The sequence below is a fragment of the Vigna unguiculata genome, chromosome 1 (assembly GCF_004118075.2).
Source record: "Vigna unguiculata cultivar IT97K-499-35 chromosome 1, ASM411807v1, whole genome shotgun sequence".
In the NCBI taxonomy this organism is placed as follows: domain Eukaryota; kingdom Viridiplantae; phylum Streptophyta; class Magnoliopsida; order Fabales; family Fabaceae; genus Vigna; species Vigna unguiculata.
This window is the reverse complement of record NC_040279.1, coordinates 20,008,482-20,021,529: the sequence shown is the minus strand read 5'-3', so window position 1 is coordinate 20,021,529 and position 13,048 is coordinate 20,008,482. Positions and strand designations below refer to the sequence as shown.

Here is a 13,048-nt window from a genome sequence, read left to right as displayed (position 1 = left end):
ACCATGACACTTTGGTTGCTACAATCTTAAGTAGAAAAAGTTGCACCCTAACTATTACCTATAACTTTTGACTTAGTTGTTAGTGCTTAATCCAATAGTTGGTATTATAGCCAAAATCACGAGTTTGATTCCCTATGAGACAATTATTTAGGGAGAGATTAAATAATTATGTTCTAAACATACATAAACACAATAATTAGTGCCTAAACACTACGCCAAAATAGTCAATAGATAGCGTTCTATAGACAACGCTTATTTAATTAAGCGCTATAAATCAGATTACAAGAACAAAAGATAGCGCTTTATAAAATACATATACATAGATAACGTTTCATCTAAAAAACGCTATCTATATTGAATATATATATTTTTTATATAAACAAAAACTAAATCAATTAATAGAAAACGTTTTTAAATTTAAGTGCTATGAATTGGAATATTAACAAATAGCATTTTATTAAAAAGTCGCTATCTATTATTAATAAAAAAATTCTAAAAACATTTGTTGCCCTCCTCTGCAAAAATTAATTCCCAACTTTGAATAATTTCACTTTCAACTCACCCAAATCTTAACTTTATTCACTAACAACTGCAAAATTCACTCTCATCTCACCCATTCTCAACTTCACTCCCACTCACGTCCTGTCATTCGCGTCGTTCGCTTTTGTTCGCATCATCAACGGCAGCCGCGTCGCCATTTGCTCCATAAGCAACGTCCACCACACCGTTAGTGACGTATGCGCCATCTCTATCTAGCCCATGATCCTCGAGAGCACTGAAATTTCAAGGTATTATCCGCAATCATGAACTCCACACAAAATTTCTTTGTTCGATTTCGATAAACCCTAATCCTCTTTCGTTTCAACCTTGTAATCCGTTTCAATGTGCAGTGTGTTAGTGCAAGTTTGAGGACACTTCTCACCCTTTTTTCACTCAATCTTCACTTGTTTTCATTTGCGTTCTCACAACCAATGAATCTCTCAATTTTGTCTTCCATTCGCGTGCCCCTCGCCGACCGTTCTCCACCCCCAATGCAGTTTGCACAGCAGCAACCACTCCACCCTCAATCCTCCATTCTCGTCTCCCATTCAGACAACATCAGGACATTCGTGTAGCAGTAATTTGCATAACAGGTCACGTCGGAGGTCGCGTAGCAGTTCATCTTGTTTTAGCAGTTCAGTTCTTCCATTCTAGTAAGTTTTCATGTTGTTGCTAGAATTTCTATTTAGGTTAACCTAAAGAATGAGGTTTGTTTCATGTTTGTATTTTCTTGTAGATTAGGAAGAGGGATTGGCACGAGTAGGGATTGCTTTCAAAAATAAGGATTAATACGAAAATTTCATTATATAAAGTTGTAGTTCAAACTTTCATTAGAGGCAATTGCAATTTTAATAATTTTATTGTGGTATGTTTACTCTCTGGATGGCAGAAGTTAAGATCATATGAAGCTCTTCAATTAATTGCTTTTGGGGTAGGACAAATTGTTATTGCTCGAGTAGGACAAATTCTGCCTATTTTGCTCATTTGCCAAAGGCCAATTGTTCTTAATGTTTGGAGAGGAAGATTCATTACACTAGTTTTACCTACTTCAAACTTTAGGTGGAAAGGAGGTGGACAAACTTCAGGTAGATCCTTTCTTTTTCGTGGTGGTTTTTAAGATTATTTAATATTCATATTTTGAGTTGTGTGTTCACAAACTCAAAACAGTTTATGGACCTAATGATAACAATTTAGTGGTCCTTTGACCTATGTGAAATGAGGTTTCTTTTTCTTTTTCTTTTGAATGGAATATGAAGGGTAACACTCACCCTTAATCAACTTACAGTTTGTAATAACATAATGACTTGGCATCTAAATTAGGCTTGGTATGAATATTAATATGGTCGGTTGTTCCTTGGATAATGTAATGCATTTGACCTTTGATTTAACAGCTACATTTATTCTGATATGCATAATGCATTGTAAACTTGTGATCCTGCTAATTTTTTTACAAATGCATAAGGCGTACATGGACAAAAAAAGAAGCTAAATAGTGAGAGAGCAAACAAAACTAGACAAATGAGATATATAGATATATCTTGTGCACTGGGATTTATAAATGATTTCAGTTGTCAAACATCACAAATTGTTATAGTGGGAGCTTCTCTACAGAGAATACTAGAGAAGATGCAGCAGTTAAGGACTAGCCTGAGATGATTAGTTAGTTCCATATTCCACATTCTCTTACCTCAACCACAACAACAAATAATAGCAATGGTTCCAACACAAATTCACAACCACTTGCACCTGTCACGACGAATAAGAGCCTTCCAGGAAATCCAGGTAACTTTTTTAGCACCCTTCTCAGAAAACAGTTTAGACTTTTTCAGTCCTACTTACATGAATATTCATGATTCTTTGTTTACTTCTTCTTCTCTTGCTTTCGCAGCTTTACTAGTTTAAATAACATTTTCTAACAATTGGGGTTTTAATTCTTTGCTTACTTGTTTACTTCTTTTTTTAACAATTGGAGTCAAATAGATGAATATTGTGATATATGGCCTGCACATGTTATATAACAAGAATTCTGATATATATATATATATATATATATATATATATATATATATATATATATATATATATATATCATTCATGGAAAAAATCTTCACCCGTCACTGATTTTAAAAATCTAATAATAGTTTGTCTTTATATTTTACCAAAAAAAAAATTATATTATGAAAATAAGACAATGATATCCCGCAAAAGTGTACATTAAATTTATGTACAATGAATGGGTTAATTAATTACATCACATTTAATTAAGATATGAACATATAAACACTATGAAATTAAGATAAGGCCTTGATTTATTTGAAGTCACCTTCTTTCAAACGGTGACAAGGATATAGGTACGTTTTAAGCCAAAATTTGATATATATTCAAATACATCATATCGTATTCTAGGTATTTGCGAGTATTAATTAGTGAATGAGATAACATTATATATTCATTTATTTGCATTTGGACACACTTAACTAACAGATACTAAAACCAATTTTTATGATTTCAGAGAATAGTAGTGACAATACAGCATGAACTCTGATATCGAGAGTTATTCTCAAGTTCTACGACTCTCCTAATTTTTAATAATACTCTTACTGCATCACCAACACAACCCCTTTAAGTAACACCATCATCAACAGTTTGTGCGTCATGGGTAAGAATATATATACATATACTTGTTGTAAGGTAAAAAAATTGCACTTATTCCATGTTTAATTCAACTTAGAATTTGTTAGATGTCTCCTTTACATCTTATTTGATTTCAAATTCCATGGTGTTTTTACTTGAGCAGAGATTATGCATATTCAAGACCAATTACATCGGTAGTATTTCAACTCATTATGACTGTTGGGCATCTTTTCATTGGTATGGGATGGCTCACCGGGCAATTGTTCCAGCCACTGCATCATAGTTGTTTGGTCTCAAACTTTGGTGCACTATACAATTTCATCACTCAGGAAAACCTTGAAGCAACACTGGTATTCTCTAGTCTCATTGTCAGCACCAAGTATGGGATCACTGCTGTTGCATTTGCCAAATGTTGCTATTGAGTTTCTAAAATGTTATGGTAGCATATGCTTTTTCCTAGCTTCCATGATCATGGCAGCATTATGCGTTCTTGTAGCAAGGTTATGCACAATTCTAGTGTTAAGAACAAGGATTGTTTATGTCAACCTTAGGTGGTTGGTTCATAGTGAGATATGTACAATGTTTAGTCTTTTTTAAATGTGTGAATAAATTCTAAAGTTGTAGGATTCTTTATACATTGATAGAGTAAGTCTTTTTGGATAAAATGTTTATTGGATAAAGTTAGTCAATGAAATTATTTTATTTGATAATTGTATATTGTTATATTCAGGTAATATTATTATGAATGGAGGAAAATTGAAAAAATAAAATAAAAAACTCATTGATTATGTAACTTATCATAGTAAGTTGGATTTGTTATGACAGGTATTTAGAGACCCGTAATAATTCTCATAAATATTTTTTGCAAAGATAACACTAAAATAAGAAGGAATGAATGAAAAATTAAAAAAATTATAAAAAATATAATTGAACCAATACACAACACTTGATTGTGAAAATGCTATCTATTGATGAAAAATAAATAAAAAGCGCGTATGTAACCAAGTGTTGTCTATAGATCCTTTATATTTTTGAAGAATACATAGATAGCGCTTGTTTAACTAGCGCTATCTATAAAGTGTCATTAGACAACGCTTTTTTACAAGCGCTATCTATTAATAGATATCACTCCAATAGATAGCGCCTAAAAAGCGCTATCTATTAGCAAAAAAAACGCTATCTATTGACAATTTTGGCGTAGTGAAACCAATTTAAAAATGTGTTGGCTAAAACGTGTGATCTCTTGTTTTCTTCTAGACAATGATTTTCAAAACTTTTGTAACATTAGAAAAAAAAAACCATTGCTTAAACTTAATGCCACAATTTTTTTTTTTACTTTAGGCAACACTTTTAAATTGTTGTTTAAACTAAAAAATAGTGCAATGCAAAAGAATGTAGTTGCTATAATTTGTAAATAGGTTTAACATGAGAAAGGAATTCATCAATTTCTTCATAATGTGTTGTGAGCATTCACAAATTGAATGAAATCATATGTATTCTTGAAATGCACCAAAAATTGATTGCACTTGAGGTAGCCTAAATATGAGAGGGACCATCTAGTGGGTTTGAGTTGAATTTGATTTTGTTAGTAAAGTTTTGGGTTCAAAATTTGTGAATAAAAAGTAGAGATCTCTTTAGACGTAATCAATCAAATTTTTAAATAGAAATTAATTTTTGATAAAGTTAATAATAATTGAATCAACTCTAATTAACATAATTTTTTTTAATTATTGACTTTTTTTATCGATAGAAATATTTTTTCTCTGTAAATTCAAATTTGGTAATAGATTTTACCGACAAATTTTAGAATTTAAATTATCTACGAAAATCTTTGTTGGTAATGAATTTGTCGCCTAATTCAAATTTGTATTCCCAATAAATACTTTTGTGGGTAACGTATCCAACAATGTATTTCGTCAATGAATTTTGTTGGTAAACTATAACTTTGATTTTTGAAAGGTTTGTTGTTGGTAAATTGGATGGCAAGTTTCTCACCTAGTCTAATATGATTTTTTATATATTAAGGACAAATGGGTGATAAGAAGAAGAAAAGAAGAAGACGATGAGGATAGGGATAAAGAGGAGGAAGAGGAGACCGATATCGGTAGTGGAGGTGTCACCTCCAGGTCATCCTTATCCTCTTCCTTCTCCTATTTGTCTTATTTCCTTTTCCTCTTCCTCCACCTTCTTCTCCTCCCTCTCTTTCTTTAACTCCAACAACCATCACCACCAGCATCATCCACTTACTTGTCACTAGCCATCATCAATGTCATTGGTGCGCGTCACCAGTGAGACTCCACGTCGCCATATAGCCATCGTCGAGTTACCATCTATCCATCATTATCACCACTGCCATGTCATCTCCTTCTTCTCTACTTCCTCTCTCCTCCTTTTCCACCACCTTCTTCAATTCTTCTTCTCTTATTCTTCTCACTCATCTCCTCTTAATATACAAAAAATTTCACTACTAAAAATCATGTATATAATGACGTTTTTAATATGACAATTCTTAAAAATGTCACGTTTTTACCTTGTCTAACAGGTAAAATATGACGTTTTTAACCGTCATTTTTTAATAATCTCAATATTTCACTTTTAATTTGTTTATCACTTTTGAATTCCACTCTCATTTGTAATCACGCAATTTGTCAATTTTTAAGTTTACCTCCCACATGTTTCTTAATTCCCTCCCTAAATGCCCCCTCTGCAACCCTAAATTCACTTTAGACAACTTAAATCTCCATTTTGAGGGTACAACATCTCTCGATGTTGGAGACGCTCTCAAAAAGGCTCAATTGCGGTACAAGAACGCCGTTGTTGCGCTTCAGACCATTCTCACTCTCATACCTATACTCCCATGCATTGTCAAACTGTTTCGGACTTGCGGTTGGATTTTCGTGATTGGCTTCAATCGAAATTGATAGCCAGCCTTTCAGAATCCGAATCGAAATCAGTTTCGGAGTGAATGTATGTTTAATAAAAAAATCTCTTATTTAGGGTTTTTATTTTTCTTAAAAACTCTGTAATCGAAAGTCTTGATGTTAACATGATAGTGTGTCTGTAATCTCAAAGGTTATTCAAGTGTTTGTGTGCTGTTAGGTTAAGAGGAAGAAATCTAGCAAAAGGTGACCCAATTTGGTTGAACAACCTCCGTTCCACTTGAACGAAAAGAGGAAAGGGTTTTGATGTTTAAGGAGAAATATTAATACTAAGGTTTTGATTTTTCTTATTCGTGTCCTAATTTATCTCTGAATTTGATAATGCAATAAATGTTGTTTTAGCTATATTTGACATGAAAGAAACACTTTTAGCTTAGAGGATTTGAGCTGCTAAAAGCCATTCACCCGGAGCCAAATCCCTTTGACATGAAGAGAGATTCAATAATTCCAACATTCAAATACAGAGCGATAAGAACGATTTCTCTTGAAGCTTAATTAGTTTCATATCAATTATAATATTGAATATGTGAATGTCTTACCAAGCTTAATTAGCATGATTTAACTTGTTTGAAGATAACTGAACGTACTTACTTCTAGTGATATTTTACTTTATAGCAGCTTCCAACTAACTAGTTATTTTGTTGTGCGATAATCAAACTACAGTGTATATTGCTTTTAATGCATGTTTTATATTATGAATCATGTATGTGTTGGTGGAGCAAAATATAGAGTAGAAATAAAAGAAGAGACGAGAGAAGGAGGAGTGTGTTGATTCATGCATTGAGTCGTGCATTAGGATTTATGAATTAAACATGAAAGACAAAGATGTGATTAAAAGTTAATTGAGAAGATGCATATATATCAACTACACCCCTAGCCGATTTTAATTGAGAAGAAGCATAAAAACTAGAGAAGAACAAGCTTCGTTGCATGCAGTGAAAGTCCAAGATAACTTTCATTACAGGATCGCCTCTTAGTAATGTAGCTAAGCTCTACCACTGATGCAGGTACCTTCTTTTTCTTTATTTATAATAATCTTTTCTTCTTTTTTCTTTCTTCACTACATGTACATTTTCTAATTGATTATGTTTGATCTTTATAAGTTCTTGATGGGTTTATGAGACTTAGCTACTTTGCATATAAATCTTAAAGATAATGTTGTTGTTTGGTGTTTCACATTCCCATCATGGCCTAGTATCTACGCATTGTTACAACATTGTCTTCTTGGTTGTGTGATACTATTGCTATGATGACATTTATCAAGTTCTCTGGTTTATCCATCCAAAAGCTTTACCTTTATAATTAAGATATGAAACATATACCTTTATGTAAGTTTTACAATGAAAGTGTTCATGATAGATTCAAATAAATGGGCGAGACACAAGATGTGTGTGTATGGTAGTACTTGTTATTGCAGGTGGGTCTTGAGACAAATATTTTTCTTCTGAAATTAAGAAAAATGATATTGTTATGTATTTCATTCTCAATAAAAATGTATGGAAATTGAAAACTATGATATGTATAGAAAAAGTTTCAATAAAATTTACTAAAAAGATATGGTTGAGTAGAAAAGTTTACAGTTAAGTCCAATATGTAACTCCATCAAGTTTCTTTTATGACTAGTTAGTGTTCAAATTATTGTAATACTATGTAACAGTAGTAAAAATTTTGTTCTAATTGACACTTTTACACATTATTAATTTCTCTATTTAAATAATTTAGGATTTGATTCATCTCAATAATTTCCTTAAGTTTGAACCTTGACAATTTAGTTCTTTCTATGAAAAAAGGATCCTTTTGTGAGACATTTCACATCTCTCAGTTTTTGGAAGCCTTTATTGTGAGGTTTGTGCAAAAAAACTAATATGAGGATAAATATTGGCTTTTTGTACTTGTATAGTATAAGCTCAAATCTATGATAGACTTGGCATTTGCTTGAGATATTTCTAGTTCTCCATCATTGTGTTTTTCCTTTTCATAGTGAAAAGAAAAATCAAACACAAAAATAGGAGGCGTAATTTATGTAAGAAAATTACTTAATCTTATTGTATTATTATTTTAAAATTATTTAATTGCTTATATTCTTTATTCATTGAATGCACATGATGTTCAAAGTGAAGTAGTACACTATGTCCAAGTGATGTAGCACAATCAAGTGGTGGAAGCAAAATAAATTAGGATTACGTTTAAATGTAGAATTGTATTATGATTTCACAATGACTTTTAATATTGTTTATTTTATGTTTAAATATTTCAACTCTTGTACAATTTGAAATTGTTGAACAATCAATAAAATTTCTTCTTTTGTCTATTTTTTTTTATATTGACATACTTTTTTTTAGATTTTTATGATTTTATATAATTTAAATTGTAATTATTAAGAAACAAGTATATTAAATTATGAATTTAAAAATATAGGTGGATAATAATAAATAATAAAATATTATTGAATTATGAAATTATAAAAATAGTGGATAATAATAAATAATAAAATATTTTATTAAAAACTTATTTATAATGGTGACATTTATAAATGTTGTAATGTAATGTATATTATGACATTTGTAAGTGTCATTGTTGTCATTGTCTTTGTTTCTCCTTAAGTAAGAAACGTCATTTTTAACTGTCATTAATTACCTCTTCAAAACGTCACTTTATACAATGTATAAAATGACGTTTGTTACGGCGTTTAACTACAAAACGCCATATTATATTTTGTAGCGGCAAGAATTACAGCGTTTTCAAAAAACGTCACTGACGTAAATAATGATGTTTAAAAACGTTATTATATACCAAAATAAATGTCGTAACTTATACGATTTTTTGTAGTGTTCCATTAGAATGGACAAAAAATTTGCCAACGAATTTACCCACATTAGGAGACTGTCACTAAATGTGATAATAAGAACTATAATTTACAGACGGATGCTTTTGACAACTTTTTTCAAGGAAACAATAATTTTTTTTTATCAACAGATCTTTTCGATAGACTTTATAGGTGAATTTCATACTAACAGAAGTATGTGTCGGTAAGCTAAAATGTGAAATTTGTTAGAAAAAATATATCGGTAATTAAGAAAACTCTTGTATTGTAAAAATCTCTTTCGACTCTCACAATTAGATATTTTCCTTTACATGAGTCTAATAATAGCAGAGTCAGGATAGTTTCACAACAAAATCATTTTTCAGTACACCACCTATCCACATTTCAGTATCCTACGCCCTATCTAGGGGTCACTACAATCTCATCATCCTCACAATCATATATCTCATATCAAACAATAAGTTAAATATATATACACACAAGATCTAAAACATCATAACTTTAATCACTAATACATATAAAACATTTAATTTCTCTCAACACCTCCATCCTCTCACCTAGCAAGCCACTATGAAGATAAGCTCACTCAACAAAAGCATGGATCGCCTAGTGAAATCATGTTACTTGAACTTTCTAAATTTAAAAGAAAACATAAATATTTTTACTCAGTGTGCCCTTGGCTCTCTTAGGGAGCAACTAATGGGAACCAATTTCTTAAAAATTCACCCAACGAACTCACATGCTTAGTAGCCAAGATCACCATACTCCTAGAATTTTGAAGAAAATATTTTTAGCTAAGACTCTTTTCTCTTACCCAGCAACCGAGCCCCCTCGATCCAAATTCCATTGGTGTGCGCACCAAGAGGTGGCTCACCTCGACAAACTCCATTCGTGTCTCGTCTGTCGACTTAGGTTGGTTCGTCCCTTTCGTCACCTCGACCGAGCCTTTCTCAGTTATTTGTCCAAATTGTTCATATGGCCTGGGAGGGCCCATTTTGGCCTTCAGCTCTAGTTGGCCCCTCTCAGTCTGGCCTAGCCCAATCGTTTAATCTTGACCTTCGGTCCGAGTTGATCTGAGATGACTTGACTCCATCTTTAACTCCAGTTCAAAATATTATTTTTTAAAATTAATTAAAGTATTATAGTAGAACAAACCCACTTTACCCTGACCCTAACCCCATTGAGAAAGAGATTTAGGGGCTGAAACTTTTTTTTTTATCCCTTCCTTTGAAATCTCCCTCAAAAGAATTTAATAAAAAAAAGTTAGGACTGATCCAAAGATTATTAGTCAAATTGACACCTTTATAATCCAACCCACATGAGTCAGGATCCAACCCTCTGACTTGGGTCAAATCGACGGTTTTAGTTCCGAGTTTAAGAATTAATGAAAAGGAGAAATTTTGTTTCAATCCATTATTTTAAAGTAGAAGCTTCAATGTTGTTATCGTTTGACAAATTATCACATATTTACCGGTATCTGAGCTATTGAATCACCCTGATAGAAGTACAGTACGTAATACTGCATACATTATAAATAAAATATTAAATCATATCTGACCTACAATAAGAATCTCTAATATCAGTTGTTCTTTTCTGAAAAGAAAGTCCTCATCGTTATTCTCATATCTTCCCATCTCTATCTTAATTTTTATGTCTTGCTTGCAATGTTCCATTTTGAGATCCTTCCTTATCTTTTTTCTTATTTTCCTCATGCAATAATTTAATAATATGAATAGGATACAATGGTTTTCATCAGAATTTGGCAATCTAAATGGTTTCTCTCTCGTACAGTCACAATGATATGAATATGATACATGGTTGTTTTTTCTTTGTACATTCTGATCAACAGTCACAATTATTCAGTATAAATATCATTGAAGATTGAAAACTATACGCTTAATAGTATTTTTATTCTATATATTTGTTCAAATAGTAAAAAAAAAATATTATTTTTTACAATGTAATTATTATAATTTTTAAAAAATTTAATATTTATTATAAAAAAAGTCTTATTAACAATCAATTTTAGTATTTTAGTGACTAAAAATTATTAGTAACAACTCATTTAAATACTAATTTAAAAAATAAAAAAGTATTGATTATTAAAATACCCATTATTATAAATAAAAAAATTTAATTGATTGTTAAACAATTTTTTTGGTAATTAAATTTTATAAATCAATTTAAAAAATTAATAAATTTTTTTATTAATAATAATGATAATAATCAATAATTTTTTATTTTATAAATTAGAATTTAAATTAGTCCTGTAATAATTAACAACTTTTATTATTTGGTTATTAATAAAATATTTTCCTACGGTACTATTCATTCTTTTGTATTAGCCTAATTAACATCATTTTTTTTATTTTGAAATTAGATAATAAATGTATAGAAAGAGTGAGTAATTCTATTAATAAATGAAAGAAGTTATATTAAGTTCTGGAAAAAATAAAAAACTAAGTTAACTAAAAAATATATTAAATTATTACTACATATATAAAAATAAAAAAATAGTATTTCGGATAGTATAAATTATTCAATAATCCTAAAACTTATAAAATTGAAAAGCAGAATGATCTTGCAAATCCATGGTCGCAACATATAATTTGTGATAATCCACCATAAAATGGTTGGCTTGCGTTGATCAATGTGTCAAAAATGAGTAGAAAAAGAATCTTATGGAGGTTAGTGGGTTTACTATGCAAGATGTCACAATCTGTGCCATGTGACTGATTGATAGATTTTCTAGATTGTGACTTTGGTTTGGCTTAATGGTATTGGATTTTCATTCGTAAAGAGAATCCAACATTATAATGGCAAAGAAAATACTCAAGAACTAGATTCTCAAATTAAAGAAAAAAAAAAAAAAACTTGTCATTTTTTGAGATAGCCATCTTCTACCACTTTCTATTTTTCCTTTTCCCATTCATTCCTTCAATTCAGAAACTTCAAACCCCTTTCACCCATATCATAAAACAACCAAAATTTCTTTTGTGAGGAATATTCGAACAAATTATAAATAGAAAATTGTCGTTGGAGTATTGTAGGTAAAGAAAGGACATCATAACGTGAGGGACTTCGTGATTTCCAGTAACAAACAGCATTTGCTTTACACTAAAAAATAGCTAAGAATTTTTCATAAATAGCTCATGAGGCATTCCATTAATGCCTCACCTTTTTGTTCCTTTATGAATCATATATAGGTAAGATCTTTGCAATTTTTATAGTATGGTCGACAGGTTTGGGTCAGATTTACATTTTTTTTTTCACTTTTTGGAATTGATATACCAGAAAAGATCATCAAACAATCTAACCTAATTTGAATTATAGAGTTACCACTTAAATAACCAAACTCAGATTAATAAAATATTAAAATGAATTTTTGTTCCAACCTTTATTTTTTAAGCTAGGAGTGTCTATTTTTAGTATTTGATGGATTTTCTTTGAAGAGGATATCTGGATCAGTAAAAAAAGCTTTGATGTTGCGGAAACTTGAACGTGGAAGCAGGTTATTTGAAGTGGAATGGTAGATTATGGCTTCTAAGAAGAAGCAGATAATTAAACCTCATAATAGAAAGTGATTTGTGAAAAGCATGAAATATGGAGAGATTCTTCATAAGAAAATATCAATTTAGCTTCTAAATAATAGTGTTGGCCTATGACGCTATTGCGATCGACTTAACTGATTTTAATACGACGCTAATAATTAATATAACAAAATTATTTTTTATTTTTTTAATAAATAAATATTTATAGTACTATTAGATTAGTGTACGTTAAGATATTTTTTAAAACAAAGAAGTTTAAAAAATACAATATTATTAACAAAAACTATTAAATAAATATTTGTGTAGTATGGAAGGATGCTAATTCCAAAAGAAGTAAAAAACTTACAAATAAGTAAAGATTGCTTAGTAGATGTTAATTTTATTTATTTTTAATATTTATATTTAGTTAAGTTAGCGTCAACTAATCGATCTTAACAAGAAAAAAATTTAAAAATAAATAAAGTTATTATCAGTTAAATTGAGGTTAATCTTATTTATTTTTAATATTATAATTATATAAGTTAGTGTCAACTTAGTTGACGTGTTATGTGTTTAAAATT

At 30.3% G+C, this 13,048-nt stretch overlaps 1 long non-coding RNA gene across 5 annotated transcripts; it reads left to right on the top strand.

Moving 5' to 3' along the window:
* The first annotated feature begins 547 nt into the window (after positions 1-547).
* Positions 548-3,809, top strand: LOC114175365. Of its 5 annotated transcripts, none has more exons than XR_003602826.1 (5): positions 548-788; positions 891-1,193; positions 1,430-2,322; positions 3,053-3,199; positions 3,338-3,809. It is a non-coding gene; the product is annotated as an uncharacterized LOC114175365 (long non-coding RNA). The 5 variants fall into 5 exon arrangements; XR_003602824.1 differs by having other exon boundaries at positions 3,053-3,231; XR_003602827.1 differs by having other exon boundaries at positions 551-788; positions 1,430-1,625; positions 2,135-2,322; positions 3,053-3,809.
* The last annotated feature ends 9,239 nt before the right edge of the window (positions 3,810-13,048 follow it).